Here is a 25,953-nt window from a genome sequence, read left to right as displayed (position 1 = left end):
GACTCAGTTACATTAACATGTTAGTCATTTAACAGACGTTCTTATCCAGAGAGACTCAGTTACATTAACATGTTAGTCATTTAACAGACGTTCTTATCCAGAGAGACTCAGTTACATTAACATGTTAGTCATTTAACAGACGTTCTTATCCAGAGAGACTCAGTTACATTAACATGTTAGTCATTTAACAGACGTTCTTATCCAGAGAGACTCAGTTACATTAACATGTTAGTCATTTAACAGACGTTCTTATCCAGAGACTCAGTTACATTAACATGTTAGTCATTTAACAGACGTTCTTATCCAGAGAGACTCAGTTACATTAACATGTTAGTCATTTAACAGGCGTTCTTATCCAGAGACTCAGTTACATTAACATGTTAGTCATTTAACAGACGTTCTTATCCAGAGAGACTCAGTTACATTAACATGTTAGTCATTTAACAGACGTTCTTATCCAGAGAGACTCAGTTACATTAACATGTTAGTCATTTAACAGACGTTCTTATCCAGAGACTCAGTTACATTAACATGTTAGTCATTTAACAGACGTTCTTATCCAGAGACTCAGTTACATTAACATGTTAGTCATTTAACAGACGTTCTTATCCAGAGACTCAGTTACATTAACATGTTAGTCATTTAACAGACGTTCTTATCCAGAGACTCAGTTACATTAACATGTTAGTCATTTAACAGACGTTCTTATCCAGAGAGACTCAGTTACATTAACATGTTAGTCATTTAACAGACGTTCTTATCCAGAGAGACTCAGTTACATTAACATGTTAGTCATTTAACAGACGTTCTTATCCAGAGACTCAGTTACATTAACATGTTAGTCATTTAACAGGCGTTCTTATCCAGAGACTCAGTTACATTAACATGTTAGTCATTTAACAGACGTTCTTATCCAGAGAGACTCAGTTACATTAACATGTTAGTCATTTAACAGACGTTCTTATCCAGAGAGACTCAGTTACATTAACATGTTAGTCATTTAACAGACGTTCTTATCCAGAGAGACTCAGTTACATTAACATGTTAGTCATTTAACAGACGTTCTTATCCAGAGAGACTCAGTTACATTAACATGTTAGTCATTTAACAGACGTTCTTATCCAGAGACTCAGTTACATTAACATGTTAGTCATTTAACAGACGTTCTTATCCAGAGAGACTCAGTTACATTAACATGTTAGTCATTTAACAGACGTTCTTATCCAGAGACTCAGTTACATTAACATGTTAGTCATTTAACAGACGTTCTTATCCAGAGACTCAGTTACATTAACATGTTAGTCATTTAACAGACGTTCTTATCCAGAGAGACTCAGTTACATTAACATGTTAGTCATTTAACAGACGTTCTTATCCAGAGAGACTCAGTTACATTACCATGTTAGTCATTTAACAGACGTTCTTATCCAGAGACTCAGTTACATTAACATGTTAGTCATTTAACAGACGTTCTTATCCAGAGAGACTCAGTTACATTAACATGTTAGTCATTTAACAGACGTTCTTATCCAGAGAGACTCAGTTACATTAACATGTTAGTCATTTAACAGACGTTCTTATCCAGAGACTCAGTTACATTAACATGTTAGTCATTTAACAGACGTTCTTATCCAGAGAGACTCAGTTACATTACCATGTTAGTCATTTAACAGACGTTCTTATCCAGAGAGACTCAGTTACATTACCATGTTAGTCATTTAACAGACGTTCTTATCCAGAGAGACTCAGTTACATTACCATGTTAGTCATTTAACAGACGTTCTTATCCAGAGAGACTCAGTTACATTACCATGTTAGTCATTTAACAGACGCGTTCTTATCCAGAGAGACTCAGTTACATTAACATGTTAGTCATTTAACAGACGTTCTTATCCAGAGAGACTCAGTTACATTAACATGTTAGTCATTTAACAGACGTTCTTATCCAGAGAGACTCAGTTACATTACCATGTTAGTCATTTAACAGACGTTCTTATCCAGAGACTCAGTTACATTAACATGTTAGTCATTTAACAGACGTTCTTATCCAGAGAGACTCAGTTACATTAACATGTTAGTCATTTAACAGACGTTCTTATCCAGAGACTCAGTTACATTAACATGTTAGTCATTTAACAGACGTTCTTATCCAGAGACTCAGTTACATTACCATGTTAGTCATTTAACAGACGTTCTTATCCAGAGAGACTCAGTTACATTAACATGTTAGTCATTTAACAGACGTTCTTATCCAGAGAGACTCAGTTACATTAACATGTTAGTCATATAACAGACGTTCTTATCCAGAGAGACTCAGTTACATTAACATGTTAGTCATTTAACAGACGTTCTTATCCAGAGACTCAGTTACATTACCATGTTAGTCATTTAACAGACGTTCTTATCCAGAGAGACTCAGTTACATTAACATGTTAGTCATTTAACAGACGTTCTTATCCAGAGAGACTCAGTTACATTAACATGTTAGTCATTTAACAGACGTTCTTATCCAGAGAGACTCAGTTACATTAACATGTTAGTCATTTAACAGACGTTCTTATCCAGAGAGACTCAGTTACATTACCATGTTAGTCATTTAACAGACGTTCTTATCCAGAGAGACTCAGTTACATTAACATGTTAGTCATTTAACAGACGTTCTTATCCAGAGACTCAGTTACATTACCATGTTAGTCATTTAACAGACGTTCTTATCCAGAGAGACTCAGTTACATTACCATGTTAGTCATTTAACAGACGTTCTTATCCAGAGAGACTCAGTTACATTAACATGTTAGTCATTTAACAGGCGTTCTTATCCAGAGAGACTCAGTTACATTAACATGTTAGTCATTTAACAGACGTTCTTATCCAGAGAGACTCAGTTACATTAACATGTTAGTCATTTAACAGACGTTCTTATCCAGAGACTCAGTTACATTAACATGTTAGTCATTTAACAGGCGTTCTTATCCAGAGACTCAGTTACATTAACATGTTAGTCATTTAACAGGCGTTCTTATCCAGAGAGACTCAGTTACATTAACATGTTAGTCATTTAACAGACGTTCTTATCCAGAGACTCAGTTACATTAACATGTTAGTCATTTAACAGACGTTCTTATCCAGAGACTCAGTTACATTAACATGTTAGTCATTTAACAGACGTTCTTATCCAGAGAGACTCAGTTACATTAACATGTTAGTCATTTAACAGACGTTCTTATCCAGAGACTCAGTTACATTACCATGTTAGTCATTTAACAGACGTTCTTATCCAGAGACTCAGTTACATTAACATGTTAGTCATTTAACAGACGTTCTTATCCAGAGACTCAGTTACATTAACATGTTAGTCATTTAACAGACGTTCTTATCCAGAGACTCAGTTACATTAACATGTTAGTCATTTAACAGACGTTCTTATCCAGAGACTCAGTTACATTACCATGTTAGTCATTTAACAGACGTTCTTATCCAGAGAGACTCAGTTACATTACCATGTTAGTCATTTAACAGACGTTCTTATCCAGAGACTCAGTTACATTACCATGTTAGTCATTTAACAGACGTTCTTATCCAGAGAGACTCAGTTACATTACCATGTTAGTCATTTAACAGACGTTCTTATCCAGAGACTCAGTTACATTAACATGTTAGTCATTTAACAGACGTTCTTATCCAGAGACTCAGTTACATTAACATGTTAGTCATTTAACAGACGTTCTTATCCAGAGACTCAGTTACATTAACATGTTAGTCATTTAACAGACGTTCTTATCCAGAGAGACTCAGTTACATTAACATGTTAGTCATTTAACAGACGTTCTTATCCAGAGACTCAGTTACATTAACATATTAGTCATTTAACAGACGTTCTTATCCAGAGAGACTCAGTTACATTAACATGTTAGTCATTTAACAGACGTTCTTATCCAGAGACTCAGTTACATTAACATGTTAGTCATTTAACAGACGTTCTTATCCAGAGAGACTCAGTTACATTAACATGTTAGTCATTTAACAGACGTTCTTATCCAGAGACTCAGTTACATTACCATGTTAGTCATTTAACAGACGTTCTTATCCAGAGAGACTCAGTTACATTAACATGTTAGTCATTTAACAGACGTTCTTATCCAGAGACTCAGTTACATTAACATGTTAGTCATTTAACAGACGTTCTTATCCAGAGAGACTCAGTTACATTACCATGTTAGTCATTTAACAGACGTTCTTATCCAGAGAGACTCAGTTACATTAACATGTTAGTCATTTAACAGACGTTCTTATCCAGAGACTCAGTTACATTACCATGTTAGTCATTTAACAGGCGTTCTTATCCAGAGAGACTCAGTTACATTAACATGTTAGTCATTTAACAGACGTTCTTATCCAGAGACTCAGTTACATTACCATGTTAGTCATTTAACAGACGTTCTTATCCAGAGAGACTCAGTTACATTAACATGTTAGTCATTTAACAGACGTTCTTATCCAGAGACTCAGTTACATTACCATGTTAGTCATTTAACAGACGTTCTTATCCAGAGAGACTCAGTTACATTAACATGTTAGTCATTTAACAGACGTTCTTATCCAGAGAGACTCAGTTACATTACCATGTTAGTCATTTAACAGACGTTCTTATCCAGAGAGACTCAGTTACATTACCATGTTAGTCATTTAACAGACGTTCTTATCCAGAGAGACTCAGTTACATTAACATGTTAGTCATTTAACAGACGTTCTTATCCAGAGACTCAGTTACATTAACATGTTAGTCATTTAACAGACGTTCTTATCCAGAGAGACTCAGTTACATTACCATGTTAGTCATTTAACAGACGTTCTTATCCAGAGAGACTCAGTTACATTACCATGTTAGTCATTTAACAGACGTTCTTATCCAGAGACTCAGTTACATTACCATGTTAGTCATTTAACAGACGTTCTTATCCAGAGACTCAGTTACATTAACATGTTAGTCATTTAACAGACGTTCTTATCCAGAGAGACTCAGTTACATTAACATGTTAGTCATTTAACAGACGTTCTTATCCAGAGAGACTCAGTTACATTAACATGTTAGTCATTTAACAGACGTTCTTATCCAGAGACTCAGTTACATTACCATGTTAGTCATTTAACAGACGTTCTTATCCAGAGACTCAGTTACATTAACATGTTAGTCATTTAACAGACGTTCTTATCCAGAGAGACTCAGTTACATTAACATGTTAGTCATTTAACAGACGTTCTTATCCAGAGAGACTCAGTTACATTAACATGTTAGTCATTTAACAGACGTTCTTATCCAGAGAGACTCAGTTACATTAACATGTTAGTCATTTAACAGACGCGTTCTTATCCAGAGACTCAGTTACATTAACATGTTAGTCATTTAACAGACGTTCTTATCCAGAGACTCAGTTACATTACCATGTTAGTCATTTAACAGGCGTTCTTATCCAGAGACTCAGTTACATTAACATGTTAGTCATTTAACAGGCGTTCTTATCCAGAGACTCAGTTACATTAACATGTTAGTCATTTAACAGGCGTTCTTATCCAGAGACTCAGTTACATTAACATGTTAGTCATTTAACAGACGTTCTTATCCAGAGACTCAGTTACATTACCATGTTAGTCATTTAACAGACGTTCTTATCCAGAGACTCAGTTACATTAACATGTTAGTCATTTAACAGACGTTCTTATCCAGAGAGACTCAGTTACATTACCATGTTAGTCATTTAACAGACGTTCTTATCCAGAGAGACTCAGTTACATTAACATGTTAGTCATTTAACAGACGTTCTTATCCAGAGAGACTCAGTTACATTAACATGTTAGTCATTTAACAGACGTTCTTATCCAGAGAGACTCAGTTACATTAACATGTTAGTCATTTAACAGACGTTCTTATCCAGAGACTCAGTTACATTAACATGTTAGTCATTTAACAGACGTTCTTATCCAGAGACTCAGTTACATTAACATGTTAGTCATTTAACAGACGTTCTTATCCAGAGACTCAGTTACATTAACATGTTAGTCATTTAACAGACGTTCTTATCCAGAGAGACTCAGTTACATTAACATGTTAGTCATTTAACAGACGTTCTTATCCAGAGACTCAGTTACATTAACATGTTAGTCATTTAACAGACGTTCTTATCCAGAGACTCAGTTACATTAACATGTTAGTCATTTAACAGGCGTTCTTATCCAGAGAGACTCAGTTACATTAACATGTTAGTCATTTAACAGGCGTTCTTATCCAGAGAGACTCAGTTACATTAACATGTTAGTCATTTAACAGACGTTCTTATCCAGAGACTCAGTTACATTAACATGTTAGTCATTTAACAGACGTTCTTATCCAGAGACTCAGTTACATTAACATGTTAGTCATTTAACAGGCGTTCTTATCCAGAGACTCAGTTACATTAACATGTTAGTCATTTAACAGGCGTTCTTATCCAGAGACTCAGTTACATTAACATGTTAGTCATTTAACAGACGTTCTTATCCAGAGACTCAGTTACATTAACATGTTAGTCATTTAACAGACGTTCTTATCCAGAGAGACTCAGTTACATTAACATGTTAGTCATTTAACAGACGTTCTTATCCAGAGAGACTCAGTTACATTAACATGTTAGTCATTTAACAGACGTTCTTATCCAGAGAGACTCAGTTACATTACCATGTTAGTCATTTAACAGACGTTCTTATCCAGAGAGACTCAGTTACATTAACATGTTAGTCATTTAACAGACGTTCTTATCCAGAGACTCAGTTACATTAACATGTTAGTCATTTAACAGACGTTCTTATCCAGAGAGACTCAGTTACATTACATGTTAGTCCAGAGACTCAGTTACATTACCATGTTAGTCATTTAACAGGCGTTCTTATCCAGAGAGACTCAGTTACATTAACATGTTAGTCATTTAACAGGCGTTCTTATCCAGAGACTCAGTTACATTACCATGTTAGTCATTAACAGACGTTCTTATCCAGAGACTCAGTTACATTAACATGTTAGTCATTTAACAGACGTTCTTATCCAGAGAGACTTAGTATCTTCATCTTCATCCACATTACAGTAGTTAGTATATTCAGATAGCTAGGTGGACAACCACTTATCACAGTATATTCAGATAGCTAGGTGGACAACCACATATCACAGTAGTTAGTATATTCAGATGGCTAGGTGATGGCTAGGTGATGGCTAGGTGATGGCTAGGTGAGGGCTAGGTGAGGGCTAGGTGATGGCTAGGTGATGGCTAGGTGAGGGCTAGGTGATGGCTAGGTGATGGCTAGGTGATGGCTAGGTGGGACAACCACATATCACAGTAGTTAGTATATTCAGATGGCTAGGTGATGGCTAGGTGATGGCTAGGTGATGGCTAGGTGATGGCTAGGTGAGGGCTAGGTGATGGCTAGGTGATGGCTAGGTGAGGGCTAGGTGATGGCTAGGTGATGGCTAGGTGGGACAACCACATATCACAGTAGTTAGTATATTCAGATGGCTAGGTGATGGCTAGGTGATGGCTAGGTGATGGCCAGGTGATGGCTAGGTGATGGCTAGGTGATGGCTAGGTGATGGCTAGGTGGGACAACCACATATCACAGTAGTTAGTATATTCAGATGGCTAGGTGATGGCTAGGTGATGGCTAGGTGGGACAACCACATATCACAGTAGTTAGTATATTCAGATGGCTAGGTGATGGCTAGGTGATGGCTAGGTGATGGCTAGGTGATGGCTAGGTGGGACAACCACATATCACAGTCATAGTACAATAAGAACCCATTTCCTTAATAAAGTATAATATCGGCACGGACTCTACTGTCCTACACGACACGACCAACAGGATGTGGACACCTGCTGGTCCAACATCTCATTCAAAAATCATAGGCATTCATATGGAGTTGGTCCCCCCCTTTGCTGCTATAACAGCCTCCACTCTTCTGGGAAGGCTTTCCACTAGATGTTGGAACACTGCTACGGAATATTGGAACATTGCTACGGAACATTGCTACGGAACATTGGAACATTGCTACGGAACATTGCTACGGAACATTGGAACATTGCTACGGAACATTGCTACGGAACATTGGAACATTGCTACGGAACATTGCTACGGAACATTGGAACATTGCTACGGAACATTGGAACATTGCTACAGGGACGGGCGATTAGGCATGGCTCGAGTCGTCTTTTCAATTCATCACAAAGGTGTTCAATGGGGTTGAGGTCAGGGCTCTGTGCAGGCCAGTCAAGTTCTTCCACACCGATCGACAAACTATTTCTGAATGGACCTCACTTTGTGAGCGGGGGAATTGTCATGCTGAAACATGGAAGGGCCTTCCCCAAACTGTTGCCACAAAGTTGGAATCACAGAATCGTCTAGAATGTCATTGTATGCTGTAGCATTAAGATTTCCCTTCACTGGAACTAAGGGGCCCGAACCATGAAAAACAGACCATTATTCCTCCTCCACCAAACTTTACAGTTGGCACTATGCATTGGGGCAGGTAGCGTTCTCCTGGCATCTGCCAAAACCAGATTAGTCCGTCGGACTGTCAGATGGTGAAGCGTAATTCAACACTCCAGAGAACGTGTTTCCACTGCTCCAGAGTCCAATGGCAGCTTGGTTTACACCTCTCCAGCTTGGTTTACACCACTCCAGCTTGGTTTACACCACTCCAGCCTGGTTTACACCACTCCAGCTTGGTTTACACCACTCCAGCTTGGTCTACACCACTCCAGCTTGGTCTTACACCACTCCAGCTTGGTTTACACCACTCCAGCCTGGTTTACACCACTCCAGCCTGGTTTACACCACTCCAGCCTGGTTTACACCACTCCAGCTCACTCCAGCTTGGTTTACACCACTCCAGCTTGGTTTACACCACTCCAGCCTGGTTTACACCACTCCAGCTCACTCCAGCTTGGTTTAGCTTGGTTTACACCACTCCAGCCTGGTTTACACAGCCACTCCAGCTTGGTTTACACCACTCCAGCTTGGTTTACACCACTCCAGCTTGGTCTACACCACTCAAGCTTGGTCTACACCACTCCAGCTTGGTTTACACCACTCACACCACTCCAGCTTGGTTTACACCACTCCAGCCTGGTTTACACCACTCCAGCTTGGTTTACACCACTCCAGCCTGGTTTACACCACTCCAGCTTGGTCTACACCACTCCAGCTTGGTCTACACCACTCACACCACTCCAGCTTGGTTTACACCACTCCAGCCTGGTTTACACCACTCCAGCTTGGTTTACACCACTCCAGCTTGGTTTACACCACTCCAGCCAGCTTGGTTTACACCACTCCAGCCTGGTTTACACCACTCCAGCCTGGTTTACACCACTCCAGCTTGGTCTACACCACTCCAGCTTGGTTTACACCACTCCAGCTTGGTTTACACCACTCCAGCCCACGCTTGGTTTACACCACTCCAGCAGAGGCTTGGTTTACACCACTCCATTTTGGTTTACACCACTCCAACTTGGTTTACACCACTCCAGCCCACGCTTGGTTTACACCACTCCAGCCGAGGCTTGGTTTACACCACTCCAGCTTGGTTTACACCACTCACTCCAGCTTGGTTTACACCACTCCAGCCGAGGCTTGGTTTACACCACTCCAGCTTGGTTTACACCACTCCAGCTTGGTTTACACCACTCCAGCCTGGTTTACACCACTCCAGCCTGGTCTACACCACTCCAGCTTGGTTTACACCACTCCAGCTTGGTCTACACCACTCCAGCTTGGTCTACACCACTCCAGCTTGGTCTACACCACTCCAGCTTGGTTTACACCACTCCAGCTTGGTTTACACCACTCCAGCTTGGTTTACACCACTCCAGCTTGGTCTACATCACTCCAGCTTGGTCTACACCACTCCAGCCCACGCTTGGTTTACACCACTCCAGCCCACGCTTGGTTTACACCACTCCAGCCCACGCTTGGCATTGCGCATGGTGATCTTATGCTTGTGTGCGGCTGCTCAGCCATGGAAACCCATTTCATGAAGCTTACAATAACACACACACCACAATAACACACACACACCACAATAACACACACACACCACAATAACACACACACACCAATAACACACACACACACACCACAATAACACACACACACACCCCAATAACACACACACACACACCACAATAACACACACACACCACAATAACACACACACACCACAATAACACACACACCACAATAACACACACACCACAATAACACACACACCACAATAACACACATATCCTCAGTCTGGGTTAGGACACACCGACACACACACAGTACTAACAAAGTGTAACTCACTGTAGTCGTAGCTGGAGCGTTGAGAGGAGGAGTGAGGAAGAGGAGGAGAAACAGTCTTCCTCTGACCTCTAACCTTCTGTTTCCCTCCAGACGAGGGGATCACCCCTCCATCCCTCCCGCCGGGGTCAGAGGGCGTCCGGCGGCTGCTACTGAGCACGGACAGGGAGAGAGCTCTGTCCAGGTCACAGGCTAGCTGCTCCTGGTCACACAGACCGACACGACGAGCCTTAAAGACCTGGTGGAGAGAACACACACACCATTACATACACACACCATTATACACACACACCATTACACACACCATTACACACACACACACACCATTATAAAAACACACACACACCATTACACACACACACACCATCACACACACACACCATCACACACACACCATCACAATTATAAAAACACACACACCATTATAAAAACACACACACACCATTACAAAACACACACACCATTACAAAACACACACACACACCATTACAAAACACACACACCATTACAAAACACACACACCATTACAAAACACACACACCATTATAAAAACACACACACACCATTACACACACACACACACCATCACACACACACACCATCACACACACACCATCACAATTATAAAAACACACACACCATTATAAAAACACACACACCATTACAAAACACACACACACCGTGACAAAAACACACACACACCGTGACAAAAACACACACACACACCATGACAAAAACACACACACACCATTACAAAAACACACACACACCATGACAAAAACACACACACATGACGAGCCTTAAAGACCTGGTGGAGAGAACACACACACCATTACACACACACACACACCATTACAAAACACACACACACCATTACACACACACACACCATTACAAAACACACACACACACCATTACAAAACACACACACACACCATTACAAAACACACACACACCATTACAAAACACACACACACCATTACAAAACACACACACACATTACAAAAACACACACATTACAAAACACACACACACCATTACAAAAACACACACACCATTACAAAACACACACACACCATTACAAAAACACACACACACCATTACAAAACACACACACACCATTACAAAAACACACACACACACACCATTACAAAAACACACACACACCATTACAAAAACACACACACACACACCATTACATTACAAAACACACACACACCATTACAAAACACACACACACCATTACAAAACACACACACACCATTACAAAACACACACACCATTACAAAAACATTACAAAAACACACACACACATTACAAAACACACACACACCATTACAAAACACACACACACCATTACAAAAACACACACACACACCATTACAAAACACACACACACCATTACAAAAACACACACACACACCATGACAAAAACACACACACATTACAAAAACACACACACACACCATTAAAACACTGGTTACAAAACACACACACACCATTACAAAAAACACACACACACCATTAAAAACACACAAAACACACACACACACACACACACAGTTACAAAACACACACACACTAGTTACAAAACACACACACACCATCCTGCACAACTTACTCTTCACACACACACCATTACTCCCACCACACACATTACCTCACACACACACTGGAAAAAGTGGACACCTCATTCAAAAACACACATCACCCCACACACACATGACGAGCCTTAAAGACCTGGTGGAGAACACACACACACCATTACACACACACACACCATTACACACACACACACACACACACAGTTAGGAAAACACCTTAACACTCTTCAGTCTCCTCCTCTTCCTCCCTCCATCTCATCATCCTCTCCTCTGGAACAGTGGAACCTCTTCCTCTCTCCATCCCCCACAGTACCTGCACTGTCCTCATTCAGTCTCAATGACAGCTATAAACACAGTATCAGCCTGGTCACCGTTAACACTCATTCAGTTCAGTTTCAGTCTCAATGACAGCTATAAACACAGTATCAGCCTGGTCCTCATTCAGTCTCAATGACAGCTATAACCACAGTATCAGCCTGGTCCTTATTCAGTCTCAATGACAGCTATAACCACACAGTATCAGCCTGGTCCTCATTCAGTCTCAATGACAGCTATAAACACAGTATCAGCCTGGTCCTCATTCAGTCTCAATGACAGCTATAACCACAGTATCAGCCTGGTCCTCATTCAGTCTCAATGACAGCTATAACCACAGTATCAGCCTGGTCCTCATTCAGTCTCAATGACAGCTATAACCACAGTATCAGCCTGTCCCTCATTCAGTCTCAATGACAGCTATAAACACAGTATCAGCCTGGTCCTCATTCAGTCTCAATGACAGCTATAACCACAGTATCAGCCTGGTCCTTATTCAGTCTCAATGACAGCTATAAACACAGTATCAGCCTGGTCCTCATTCAGTCTCAATGACAGCTATAAACACACAGTATCAGCCTGGTCCTCATTCAGTCTCAATGACAGCTATAACCACAGTATCAAGCCTGGTCCTCATTCAGTCTCAATGACAGCTATAAACACAGTATCAGCCTGGTCCTCATTCAGTCTCAATGACAGCTATAACCACAGTATCAAGCCTGGTCCTCATTCAGTCTCAATGACAGCTATAAACACAGTATCAGCCTGGTCCTCATTCAGTCTCAATGACAGCTATAACCACAGTATCAAGCCTGGTCCTCATTCAGTCTCAATGACAGCTATAACCACAGTATCAAGCCTGGTCCTCATTCAGTCTCAATGACAGCTATAAACACAGTATCAGCCTGGTCCTCATTCAGTCTCAATGACAGCTATAACCACACAGTATCAGCCTGGTCCTCATTCAGTCTCAATGACAGCTATAACCACAGTATCAGCCTGGTCCTCATTCAGTCTCAATGACAGCTAGAAACACAGTATCAGCCTGGTCCTCATTCAGTCTCAATGACAGCTATAACCACAGTATCAGCCTGTCCTGTATTATGTGTAGACCAGTGACACAACATTTCAACTTTAATTAATGTTAAATTAAATTAAAAACATAATTTCCACTTTGACATGAAAAGGGTATTATGTGTGTAGTTCCATGTTAAATTCATAACGGCAGTCGTTCCACTTACTTCCCTGTCCGGGACTCCATCTTGCCAGGGGGCGTCGCTACACGTTTCCTCTTCCTAGGTCGGCCCCGCCCACGTCTGGTTAGACTCCGCCTCTCCTCCTCCTGCTGCTGAACCTCTCTGAACAGAAAGAGAACAGTGATTAGAGAGGACCTGCCAGTCTGTCTGTCTGTCTGTCTGTCTGTCTGACTCACTGGGTGTCAGAGCGTCTCTGCAGCTTGTCTAGTTGTGTAGTGTCTGTCTGTCTGTCTGTCTGTCTGTCTGTCTGTCTGTCTGTCTGTCTGTCTTACTCACTGGGTGTCAGAGCGCCTCTGCAGCTTGTCTAGTTGTGTAGTGTCTGTCTGTCTGTCTGTCTGTCTGTCTGTGTTACTCACTGGGTGTCAGAGCGTCTCTGCAGCTTGTCTAGTTGTGTAGTGTCTGTCTGTCTGTCTGTCTGTCTGTCTGTCTGTCTGTCTTACTCACTGAGTGTCAGAGCGTCTCTGCAGCTTGTCTAGTTGTGTTGTGTAGTGTCTGTCTGTCTGTCTGTCTGTCTGTCTGTGTTACTCACTGGGTGTCAGAGCACCTCTGCAGCTTGTCTAGTTGTGTTGTGTAGTGTCTGTCTGTCTGTCTGTCTGTCTGTCTTACTCACTGGGTGTCAGAGCGCCTCTGCAGCTTGTCTAGTTGTGTAGTGTCTGTCTGTCTGTCTGTCTGTCTGTCTGTCTGTCTGTCTGTCTGTCTGTCTGTCTTACTCACTGGGTGTCAGAGCGCCTCTGCAGCTTGTCTAGTTGTGTTGTGTAGTGTCTGTCTGTCTGTCTGTCTTACTCACTGGGTGTCAGAGCGCCTCTGCAGCTTGTCTAGTTGTGTAGTGTCTGTCTGTCTGTCTGTCTGTCTGTCTGTCTGTCTTACTCACTGGGTGTCAGAGCGCCTCTGCAGCTTGTCTAGTTGTGTAGTGTCTGTCTGTCTGTCTGTCTTACTCACTGGGTGTCAGAGCGCCTCTGCAGCTTGTCTAGTTGTGTAGTGTCTGTCTGTCTGTCTGTCTGTCTGTCTGTCTGTCTGTCTGTCTTACTCACTGGGTGTCAGAGCGCCTCTGCAGCCGGTCCAGTTGTCTCTGTCTGTCTGTCTGTCTGTCTGTCTGTCTGTCTGTCTGTCTTACTCACTGGGTGTCAGAGCGTCTCTGCAGCCGGTCCAGTTGTGTTGTGTAGTGTCTGTCTGTCTGTCTGTCTGTCTGTCTGTCTGTCTGTCTGTCTTACTCACTGGGTGTCAGAGCGCCTCTGCAGCTTGTCTAGTTGTGTAGTGTCTGTCTGTCTGTCTGTCTGTCTTACTCACTGGGTGTCAGAGCGCGTCTGCAGCCGGTCCAGTTGTCTCTGTCTGTCTGTCTGTCTGTCTGTCTGTCTGTCTGTCTGTCTGTCTGTCTGTCTGTCTGTCTTCTTACTCACTGGGTGTCAGAGCGTCTCTGCAGCCGGTCCAGTTGTCTCTGTCTGTCTTACTCACTGGGTGTCAGAGCGTCTCTGCAGCCGGTCCAGTTGTCTCTGTCTGTCTTACTCACTGGGTGTCAGAGCGTCTCTGCAGCCGGTCCAGTTGTCTCTGTTTGTCCTTGTACTGCCTCTGTAGCTCCGCTAATCTCATCCGATGCTGAGACTCCCCTCCATCACACACCTCCACACACAGCGTACTGAAGAGCTGCTGGACACACACACACACACACACACACACAGCTTACTGAAGAGCTGCTGGACACACACACACACACACACAGCGTACTGAAGAGCTGCTGGACACACACACACACACACAGCGTACAGAAGAGCTGCTGGACACACACACAGCTTACTGAAGAGCTGCTGGACACACACACACACACACACACACACACACACACACACACACAGCGTACTGAAGAGCTGCTGGACACACACACACACGCACACACCGTACTGAAGAGCTGAGACTCCCCTCCATCACACACCTCCACACACAGCGTACTGAAGAGCTGCTGGACACACACACACACCTCCACACACAGCGTACTGAAGAGCTGCTGGACACACACACACACACACAGCGTACTGAAGAGCTGCCCAACACACACACACAGCTTACTGAAGAGCTGCTGGACACACACACACACAGCTTACTGAAGAGCTGCTGGACACACACACACACAGCTTACTGAAGAGCTGCTGGAAACACACACACACACACACAGCTTACTGAAGAGCTGCTGGACACACACACACACACAGCTTACTGACGAGCTGCTGGACACACACACACAGTGTGTTATCTCCTGAGGGTCTGTCCTCATCCCCCCAGGTCTACAGTCTGGTACCTCTGTGGGTCTGTCCTCATCCACCTGTGGGTCTGTCCTCATCCCCCCAGGTCTACAGTGTGGTACCTCCTGTGGGTCTGTCCTCATCCCCCCAGGTCTACAGTCTGGTACCTCCTGTGGGTCTGTCCTCATCCCCCCAGGTCTACAGTGTGGTACCTCCTGTGGGTCTGTCCTCATCCCCCCAGGTCTACAGTCTGGTACCTCCTGTGGGTCTGTCCTCCTCCCCCCAGGTCTAAAGTGTGGTACCTCCTGTGGGTCTGTCCTCATCCCCCCAGGTCTACAGTGTGGTACCTCCTGTGGGTCTGTCCTCATCCCCCCAGGTCTACAGTCTGGTACCTCCTGTGGGTCTGTCCTCCTCCCCCCAGGTCTACAGTGTGGTACCTCCTGTGGGTCTGTCCTCATCCCCCCAGGTCTACAGTGTGGTACCTCCTGTGGGTCTGTCCTCATCCCCCCAAGGTCTACAGTCTGGTACCTCCTGTGGGTCTGTCCTCATCCCCCCAGGTCTACAGTCTGGTACCTCCTGTGGGTCTGTCCTCCTCCCCCCAGGTCTAAAGTGTGGTACCTCCTGTGGGTCTGTCCTCATCCCCCCAGGTCTACAGTCTGGTACCTCCTGTGGGTCTGTCCTCATCCTCCTGTGGGTCTGTCCTCATCCCCCCAGGTCTACAGTCTGGTACCTCCTGTGGGTCTGTCCTCATCCCCCTGTGAGTCTGTCCTCATCCCCCCAGGTCTACAGTGTGGTACCTCCTGTGGGTCTGTCCTCATCCCCCCAGGTCTACAGTGTGGTACCTCCTGTGGGTCTGTCCTCATCCTCCCAGGTCTACAGTGTGGTACCTCCTGTGGGTCTGTCCTCATCCTCCCAGGTCTACAGTGTGGTACCTCCTGTGGGCCTGTCCTCATCCCCCTGTGGGTCTGTCCTCATCCCCCCAGGTCTACAGTCTGGTACCTCTGTGGGTCTGTCCTCATCCCCCCAGGTCTACAGTCTGGTACCTCCTGTGGGTCTGTCCTCATCCTCCTGTGGGTCTGTCCTCGCCCCCCCAGGTCTACAGTCTGGTACCTCCTGTGAGTCTGTCCTCATCCCCCCAGGTCTACAGTCTGGTACCTCCTGTGGGTCTGTCCTCATCCCCCCAGGTCTACAGTCTGGTACCTCCTGTGGGTCTGTCCTCATCCCCCCAGGTCTACAGTCTGGTACCTCCTGTGGGTCTGTCCTCATCCCCCCAGGTCTACAGTGTGGTACCTCCTGTGGGTCTGTCCTCATCCCCCCAGGTCTACAGTGTGGTACCTCCTGTGGGTCTGTCCTCATCCTCCAGCTGTAGGTCTTGCTGGGGTGTAGTTGTCTGGGGAGGTTGATGTGAGACTGGCTCTCAATGGCCTCCAGCAACACCTTTCTACCTGCCTCTAACAGGCTGTCAAGACCACACAACACCTCACCTACACACACACACACACACACACACGAGAAACAGACACACACACACACACAGAGAGAAACAGACAAACACACAGAGAGAGAAACAGACACAGCATTAGATTCAGTGTAGGAACTTTTTGAATTAGTCACATTCAAACCGTTCTCCCCCTCTTCTCCTTCCACCTCCCTCCACCCTCCTCCTCCCCTCTCCTCTTGCCCCTCCATTTCCCCTCTCCCATCCCATCTCCCCCCTCCTCCTCCTTCTCCCCCCTCCTCCTCCTCCCTCCCTCCTCCTCACCCTGCTCCAGCTGTATCCTATCCATCTCTAGTGAGGCCATGTCGCTGAGTAGAGTCATCCTCCAGAGCCCAGACCTCCAGACACCCAGGACTGGCCACGCCTCCCCAGCGAGGAGGCCTCTGTCTGGGGCAGGGTGGGTAGGGCAGGGGGGGGGGCAGCCTGGGGCATCTGACTGGCAGCCAACAGCGTCATCAGACCAGCCATGGAGTCATCAGGGACGATGTTTAGAGGGGAGGGAGAGGGAGGGCAGGGAGAGAGAGGAGATGGAGAAGGAGGAGGGGAGGGAGAGGGAGGGCAGGGAGAGAGAGGAGATGGAGAGGGAGGAGGGGAGGGAGAGGGAGGGCAGGGAGAGAGAGGGGGAGGAGAGGATGCGTGTGTGTCGGGGCTGGGTCTAAAGGCCGGTCGCTCGGAGCTTGCCGTGATGCATGATGGGTAATGGACGGGACTAGACTTCTCTGTGACCTCTGGTTTAGTCTCCACCTTCGGGACGGACGGTGGAAGCTGATAGGCTCCTCGGCAGCCGTGGTTCAACACCTCCATCTTGACTGCTCCTGCCTCCTCCTCTTCCTCCTCGGTCTGTTGTTCTTGTGGCTGTGTGGGGGGAGGACAGGGCTGGGGGCCTGTGGGGAGGCTGGTGTGTTTATGTGGCTGTGTGGGGGGAGGACAGGGCTGGGGGCCTGTGGGGAGGCTGGTGTGTTTATGTGGCTGTGTGGGCGGAGGACAGGGCTGGGGGCCTGTGGTGAGGCTGGTGTATTTATGTGGGTGTGTAAGGCTGGGATGTTTGTGTAATTGTGTGTGTGTGTGGGTGAGATGTGTGTGTTTGAGGCTTGACTCTCCGTCTCTCTCTATTTGGCTGAGGGTTGGAGGGCTGGAGGTCCGGAGCTGAGGGTCCAGGGCAGCAGGACTCATGACCAGCTGGGGTGGCTCCTGGTCGGGGTCATGCTTCAGCGTGGTCCCCTGGTCTGGCCGGAGTTCCAGGCCCCGAGGCTTCACGTCTGGAGCTGTGGCCCGGAGGAGTGGCGGCAGGGAGGAGACCGAGGGGTGTTTGTTACCCCCTGCTGGATGGGGGAGGGGGCGGGGGGGGAATAGGGCGCTGAACGGCGGGGTGATGGACTGGTAACGGTAACCAGGGGTGATATCTATCCACACACAAACACAGGGACAGGTAAATAACACACATGATCCCTCTCATCTAGCAGTGATGTATCTACACAGAGAGAATAGAATTCAACAGAACAACTATAGAATAAGAGAATAGAATTCAACAGAACAACTATAGAATAAGAGAATAGAATTCAACAGAACAACTATAGAATAAGAGAATAGAATTCAACAGAACAACTATAGAATAAGAGAATAGAATTCAACAGAACAACTATAGAATAAGAGAATAGAATTCAACAGAACAATAGAATCACAATAGTAGAATAGAATACAACAGAATAGAATATTATACAACAATAGAATATCATAATATAATGTAACAGAATAAAATATAATACAATAGAATAACAGAATAGAATGTAAAAATAGAATTTATAGAATACAACAATAGAATACAACAATAGAATGCAACAGAATAGAATGTAACAGAATAGAATGTAACAGAATAGAATGTAAAAATAGAATTTATAGAATACAACAATAGAATGCAACAGAATAGAATGCAACAGAATAGAATGCAACAGAATAGAATGTAACAGAATAGAATGTAAAAATATAATTTAACAATAGAATACAACAATAGAACACAACAACAATAACAGAATACAATGTAACAGAATAGAACACAACAATACAATGTAACAGAATAGAATGTAACAGAATAGAATGTAACAGAATACAATGTAACAGAATAGAATGTAACAGAATACAATGTAACAGAATACAATGTAACAGAATAGAATGTAACAGAATAGAATGTAACAGAATAGAATGTAACAGAATAGAATGTAACAGAATAGAATGTAACAGAATAGAATGTAACAGAATAGAATGTAACAGAATAGAATGTAACAGAAAAGAATGTAAAAATATAATTTAACAATAGAATACAACAATAGAATACAACAATATAAAACAATAGAATAGAACAATAGAATACAACAATAGAATACAACAATAAAATACAACAATAGAATACAACAATAGAATACAACAATAGAATACAACAATAGAATACAACAATAGAATACAACAATATAATGTAACAGAATAGAATATAACAATACAATGTAACAGAATAGAACATAACAATAGAATGTAACAGAATAGAATATAACAATACAATGTAACAGAATAGAATATAACAATACAATGTAACAGAATAGAACATAACAATAGAATGTAACAGAATAGAATATAACAATACAATAGAATACAACAATAGAATGTAACAGAATACAATAGAATACAACAATAGAATGTAACAAAATAGAATACAACAATAGAATGTAACAGAATAGAATATAACAATACAATGTAACAGAATAGAATATAACAATACAATGTAACAGAATAGAATATAACAATACAATGTAACAGAATAGAATACAACAATAGAATGTAACAGAATAGAATATAACAATACAATAGAATACAACAATAGAATGTAACAGAATAGCATTCTATTATAACAGAATATAACAGAATACAATAGAATACAACAATAGAATGTAACAGAATAGAATACAACAATAGAATGTAACAGAATAGCATTCTATTACAACAGAATATAATATAATACAATAGAATACAACAATAGAATGTAACAGAATAGAATACAACAATAGAATGTAACAGAATAGAATACAACAATAGAATGTAACAGAATAGAATACAACAATAGAATGTAACAGAATAGAATACAACAATAGAATGTAACAGAATAGAATACAACAATAGAATACAACAATAGAATGTAACAGAATAGAATAAACAATAGAATGTAACAGAATAGAATACAACAATAGAATGTAACAGAATAGAATACAACAATAGAATGTAACAGAATAGAATACAACAATAGAATACAACAATAGAATGTAACAGAATAGAATACAACAATAGAATGTAACAGAATAGAATACAACAATAGAATGTAATAGAATAGAATACAACAATAGAATGTAACAGAATAAATACAAATAGAATGTAACAGAATAGAATACAACAATAGAATGTAACAGAATAGAATACAACAATAGAATGTAACAGAATAGAATACAACAATAGAATGTAACAGAATAGAATACAACAATAGAATACAACAATAGAATGTAACAGAATAGAATACAACAATAGAATGTAACAGAATAGAATACAACAATAGAATGTAACAGAATAGAATACAACAATAGAATGTAACAGAATAGAATACAACAATAGAATACAACAATAGAATGTAACAGAATAGAATACAACAATAGAATGTAACAGAATAGAATACAACAATAGAATGTAACAGAATAGCATTCTATTACAACAGAATATAATATAATACAATAGAATACAACAATAGAATGTAACAGAATAGAATACAACAATAGAATGTAACAGAATAGAATACAACAATAGAATGTAACAGAATAGAATACAACAATAGAATGTAACAGAATAGAATACAACAATAGAATGTAACAGAATAGAATACAACAATAGAATACAACAATAGAATGTAACAGAATAGAATACAACAATAGAATGTAACAGAATAGAATACAACAATAGAATGTAACAGAATAGAATACAACAATAGAATGTAACAGAATGTAACAGAATAGAATACAACAATAGAATACAACAATAGAATGTAACAGAATAGAATACAACAATAGAATGTAACAGAATAGAATACAACAATAGAATGTAACAGAATAGAATACAACAATAGAATGTAACAGAATAGAATACAACAATAGAATGTAACAGAATAGAATACAACAATAGAATGTAACAGAATAGAATACAACAATAGAATGTAACAGAATAGAATACAACAATAGAATGTAACAGAATAGAATACAACAATAGAATACAACAATAGAATGTAACAGAATAGAATACAACAATAGAATGTAACAGAATAGAATACAACAATAGAATGTAACAGAATAGAATACAACAATAGAATGTAACAGAATAGAATACAACAATAGAATACAACAATAGAATGTAACAGAATAGAATACAACAATAGAATGTAACAGAATAGAATACAACAATAGAATGTAACAGAATAGAATACAACAATAGAATGTAACAGAATAGAATACAACAATAGAATGTAACAGAATAGAATACAACAATATAATGTAACAGAATAGAATACAACAATAGAATGTAACAGAATAGAATACAACAATAGAATGTAACAGAATAGAATATTAGTTTTAACAGGATGCTCACCTGTGTAGATTCGGTGATAGGGGGCGGTGGTCTGTTTCTCCCCCCTCTCTCCCCCCTCCTCCTCTCCCTCGTCAGCGTCCTGCTTGGGTCTCAGGGGGGAGGCAGAGTGTGGGGCGGGAGGGCGAGGAAGGGGGAGAGGAAGGGTGAGACCTCTCTCTGGACCTCCGGGTGTTGGAGAGTGGGCCTGGGGGAGGACAGGGGGGTGAGGGAGGAGGTGGAGGGGGAGGTGAACGGAGGGGAGTTTTATGGCAGTGGAGGGAGGGGGAGGAAGTGGGGGCGTACAGGGCGGGGTTTGGGCTCGGAACTCCTCTATTGGTCTTCTCTTCTAGCTCTGCCCTCTGTTCACTGGCCTTCAGACGCTCCTACAACAGAGAGGGGGGGTAGGTGATTATCGGGTGTGTCAGCACCAGTCAGGTGTGTATCAGGTGTGTCAGCACCAGTCAGGTGTGTATCAGGTGTGTCAGCACCAGTCAGGTGTGTATCAGGTGTGTATCAGGTGTGTATCAGGTGTATCAGCACCAGTCAGGTGTGTATCAGGTGTGTCAGCACCAGTCAGGTGTGTATCAGGTGTGTCAGCACCAGTCAGGTGTGTATCAGGTGTGTCAGCACTAGTCAGGTGTGTATCAGGTGTGTATCAGGTGTGTCAGCACCAGTCAGGTGTGTATCAGGTGTGTATCAGGTGTGTCAGCACCAGTCAGGTGTGTATCAGGTGTGTCAGCACCAGTCAGGTGTGTATCAGGTGTGTATCAGGTGTGTCAGCACCAGTCAGGTGTGTATCAGGTGTGTATCAGGTGTGTCAGCACTAGTCAGGTGTGTATCAGGTGTGTATCAGGTGTGTCAGCACTAGTCAGGTGTGTATCAGGTGTGTATCAGGTGTGTATCAGGTGTGTCAGCACCAGTCAGGTGTGTATCAGGTGTGTCAGCACCAGTCAGGTGTGTATCAGGTGTGTATCAGGTGTATCAGCACCAGTCAGGTGTATCAGGTGTATCAGGTGTGTATCAGGTGTGTCAGCACTAGTCAGGTGTGTATCAGGTGTGTCAGCACCAGTCAGGTGTGTATCAGGTGTGTATCAGGTGTGTCAGCACCAGTCAGGTGTGTATCAGGTGTGTATCAGGTGTGTCAGCACCAGTCAGGTGTGTATCAGGTGTGTCAGCACCAGTCAGGTGTGTATCAGGTGTATCAGGTGTGTATCAGGTGTATCAGCACCAGTCAGGTGTGTATCAGGTGTGTCAGCACCAGTCAGGTGTGTATCAGGTGTGTATCAGGTGTGTCAGCACCAGTCAGGTGTGTATCAGGTGTGTATCAGGTGTGTCAGCACTAGTCAGGTGTGTATCAGGTGTGTATCAGGTGTGTCAGCACCAGTCAGGTGTGTATCAGGTGTGTCAGCACCAGTCAGGTGTGTATCAGGTGTGTATCAGGTGTGTCAGCACCAGTCAGGTGTGTATCAGGTGTGTATTAGGTGTGTATCAGGTGTGTATCAGGTGTGTCAGCACTAGTCAGGTGTGTATCAGGTGTGTATCAGGTGTGTCAGCACCAGTCAGGTGTGTATCAGGTGTGTCAGCACCAGTCAGGTGTGTATCAGTGTGTATCAGGTGTGTCAGCACTAGTCAGGTGTGTATCAGGTGTGTCATCAGTCAGGTGTGTATCAGGTGTGTCAGCACCAGTCAGGTGTGTATCAGGTGTGTCAGCACCAGTCAGGTGTGTATCAGGTGTGTATCAGGTGTGTCAGCACCAGTCAGGTGTGTATCAGGTGTGTCAGCACCAGTCAGGTGTGTATCAGGTGTGTCAGCACTAGTCAGGTGTGTATCAGGTGTGTCAGCACCAGTCAGGTGTGTATCAGGTGTGTATCAGGTGTATCAGCACCAGTCAGGTGTGTATCAGGTGTGTCAGCACTAGTCAGGTGTGTATCAGGTGTGTATCAGGTGTGTCAGCACCAGTCAGGTGTGTATCAGGTGTGTCAGCACCAGTCAGGTGTGTATCAGGTGTGTATCAGGTGTGTATCAGGTGTGTCAGCACCAGTCAGGTGTGTATCAGGTGTGTCAGCACCAGTCAGGTGTGTATCAGGTGTGTATCAGGTGTGTCAGCACCAGTCAGGTGTGTATCAGGTGTGTAGCACCAGTCAGGTGTGTCAGCACTAGTCAGGTGTGTATCAGGTGTGTATCAGGTGTGTCAGCAGCACCAGTCAGGTGTGTATCAGGTGTGTCAGCACCAGTCAGGTGTGTATCAGGTGTATCAGGTGTGTCAGCACCAGTTAGGTGTGTATCAGGTGTGTATCAGGTGTGTCAGCACCAGTCAGGTGTGTATCAGGTGTGTCAGCACTAGTCAGGTGTGTATCAGGTGTGTATCAGGTGTGTCAGCACTAGTCAGGTGTGTATCAGGTGTGTATCAGGTGTGTCAGCACCAGTCAGGTGTGTATCAGGTGTGTCAGCACTAGTCAGGTGTGTATCAGGTGTGTATCAGGTGTGTCAGCACTAGTCAGGTGTGTATCAGGTGTGTCAGCACCAGTCAGGTGTGTATCAGGTGTGTCAGCACCAGTCAGGTGTGTATCAGGTGTGTCAGCACTAGTCAGGTGTGTATCAGGTGTGTATCAGGTGTGTCAGCACTAGTCAGGTGTGTATCAGGTGTGTCAGCACTAGTCAGGTGTGTATCAGGTGTGTCAGCACTAGTCAGGTGTGTATCAGGTGTGTCAGCACCAGTCAGGTGTGTATCAGGTGTGTATCAGGTGTGTCAGCACTAGTCAGGTGTGTATCAGGTGTGGTCAGCACTAGTCAGTCAGGTGTGTATCAGGTGTGTATCAGGTGTGTCAGCACTAGTCAGGTGTGTATCATCAGGTGTGTCAGCACTAGTCAGGTGTGTATCAGCACACCAGTCAGGTGTGTATCAGGTGTGTATCAGGTGTATCAGCACCAGTCAGGTGTGTATCAGGTGTGTCAGCACCAGTCAGGTGTGTATCAGGTGTGTCAGCACCAGTCAGGTGTGTATCAGGTGTGTCAGCACCAGTCAGGTGTGTATCAGGTGTGTCAGCACCAGTCAGGTGTGTATCAGGTGTGTCAGCACCAGTCAGGTGTGTATCAGGTGTGTCAGCACCAGTCAGGTGTGTATCAGGTGTGTCAGCACCAGGCAGGTGTGTATCAGGTGTGTCAGCACCAGTCAGGTGTGTATCAGGTGTGTCAGCACCAGTCAGGTGTGTATCAGGTGTGTATCAGGTGTGTCAGCACCAGTCAGGTGTGTATCAGGTGTGTCAGCACCAGTCAGGTGTGTATCAGGTGTGTATCAGGTGTGTCAGCACTAGTCAGGTGTGTATCAGGTGTATCAGCACTAGTCAGGTGTGTATCAGGTGTGTCAGCACCAGTCAGGTGTGTATCAGGTGTGTATCAGGTGTGTCAGCACTAGTCAGGTGTGTATCAGGTGTGTCAGCACTAGTCAGGTGTGTATCAGGTGTGTATCAGGTGTGTCAGCACCAGTCAGGTGTGTATCAGGTGTGTATCAGGTGTGTCAGCACCAGTCAGGTGTGTATCAGGTGTGTATCAGGTGTGTCAGCACTAGTCAGGTGTGTATCAGGTGTGTATCAGGTGTGTATCAGGTGTGTCAGCACTAGTCAGGTGTGTATCAGGTGTGTATCAGGTGTGTCAGCACTAGTCAGGTGTATCAGCACTAGTCAGGTGTGTCAGCACTAGTCAGGTGTGTATCAGGTGTGTATCAGGTGTGTATCAGGTGTGTATCAGCACTAGTCAGGTGTGTCAGCACTAGTCAGGTGTGTATCAGGTGTGTATCAGGTGTGTCAGCACCAGTCAGGTGTGTATCAGGTGTATCAGCACTAGTCAGGTGTGTCAGCACTAGTCAGGTGTGTATCAGGTGTGTCAGCACTAGTCAGGTGTGTCAGCACTAGTCAGATGTGTATCAGGTGTGTCAGCACCAGTCAGGTGTGTATCAGGTGTGTCAGCACCAGTCAGGTGTGTATCAGGTGTGTCAGCACCAGTCAGGTGTGTATCAGGTGTGTCAGCACCAGTCA

At 43.4% G+C, this 25,953-nt stretch overlaps 1 pseudogene; it reads right to left on the bottom strand.

Annotated features, from left to right (window-relative positions):
- Window positions 1-25,953, bottom strand: part of LOC135564923 (trinucleotide repeat-containing gene 18 protein-like) — a 151,269-nt pseudogene that overhangs the window by 58,734 nt on the left and 66,582 nt on the right.

This window comes from Oncorhynchus nerka, linkage group LG26 (assembly GCF_034236695.1).
Source record: "Oncorhynchus nerka isolate Pitt River linkage group LG26, Oner_Uvic_2.0, whole genome shotgun sequence".
NCBI lineage: Eukaryota > Metazoa > Chordata > Actinopteri > Salmoniformes > Salmonidae > Oncorhynchus > Oncorhynchus nerka.
This window is presented reverse-complemented; position numbering and strand designations above follow the sequence as displayed.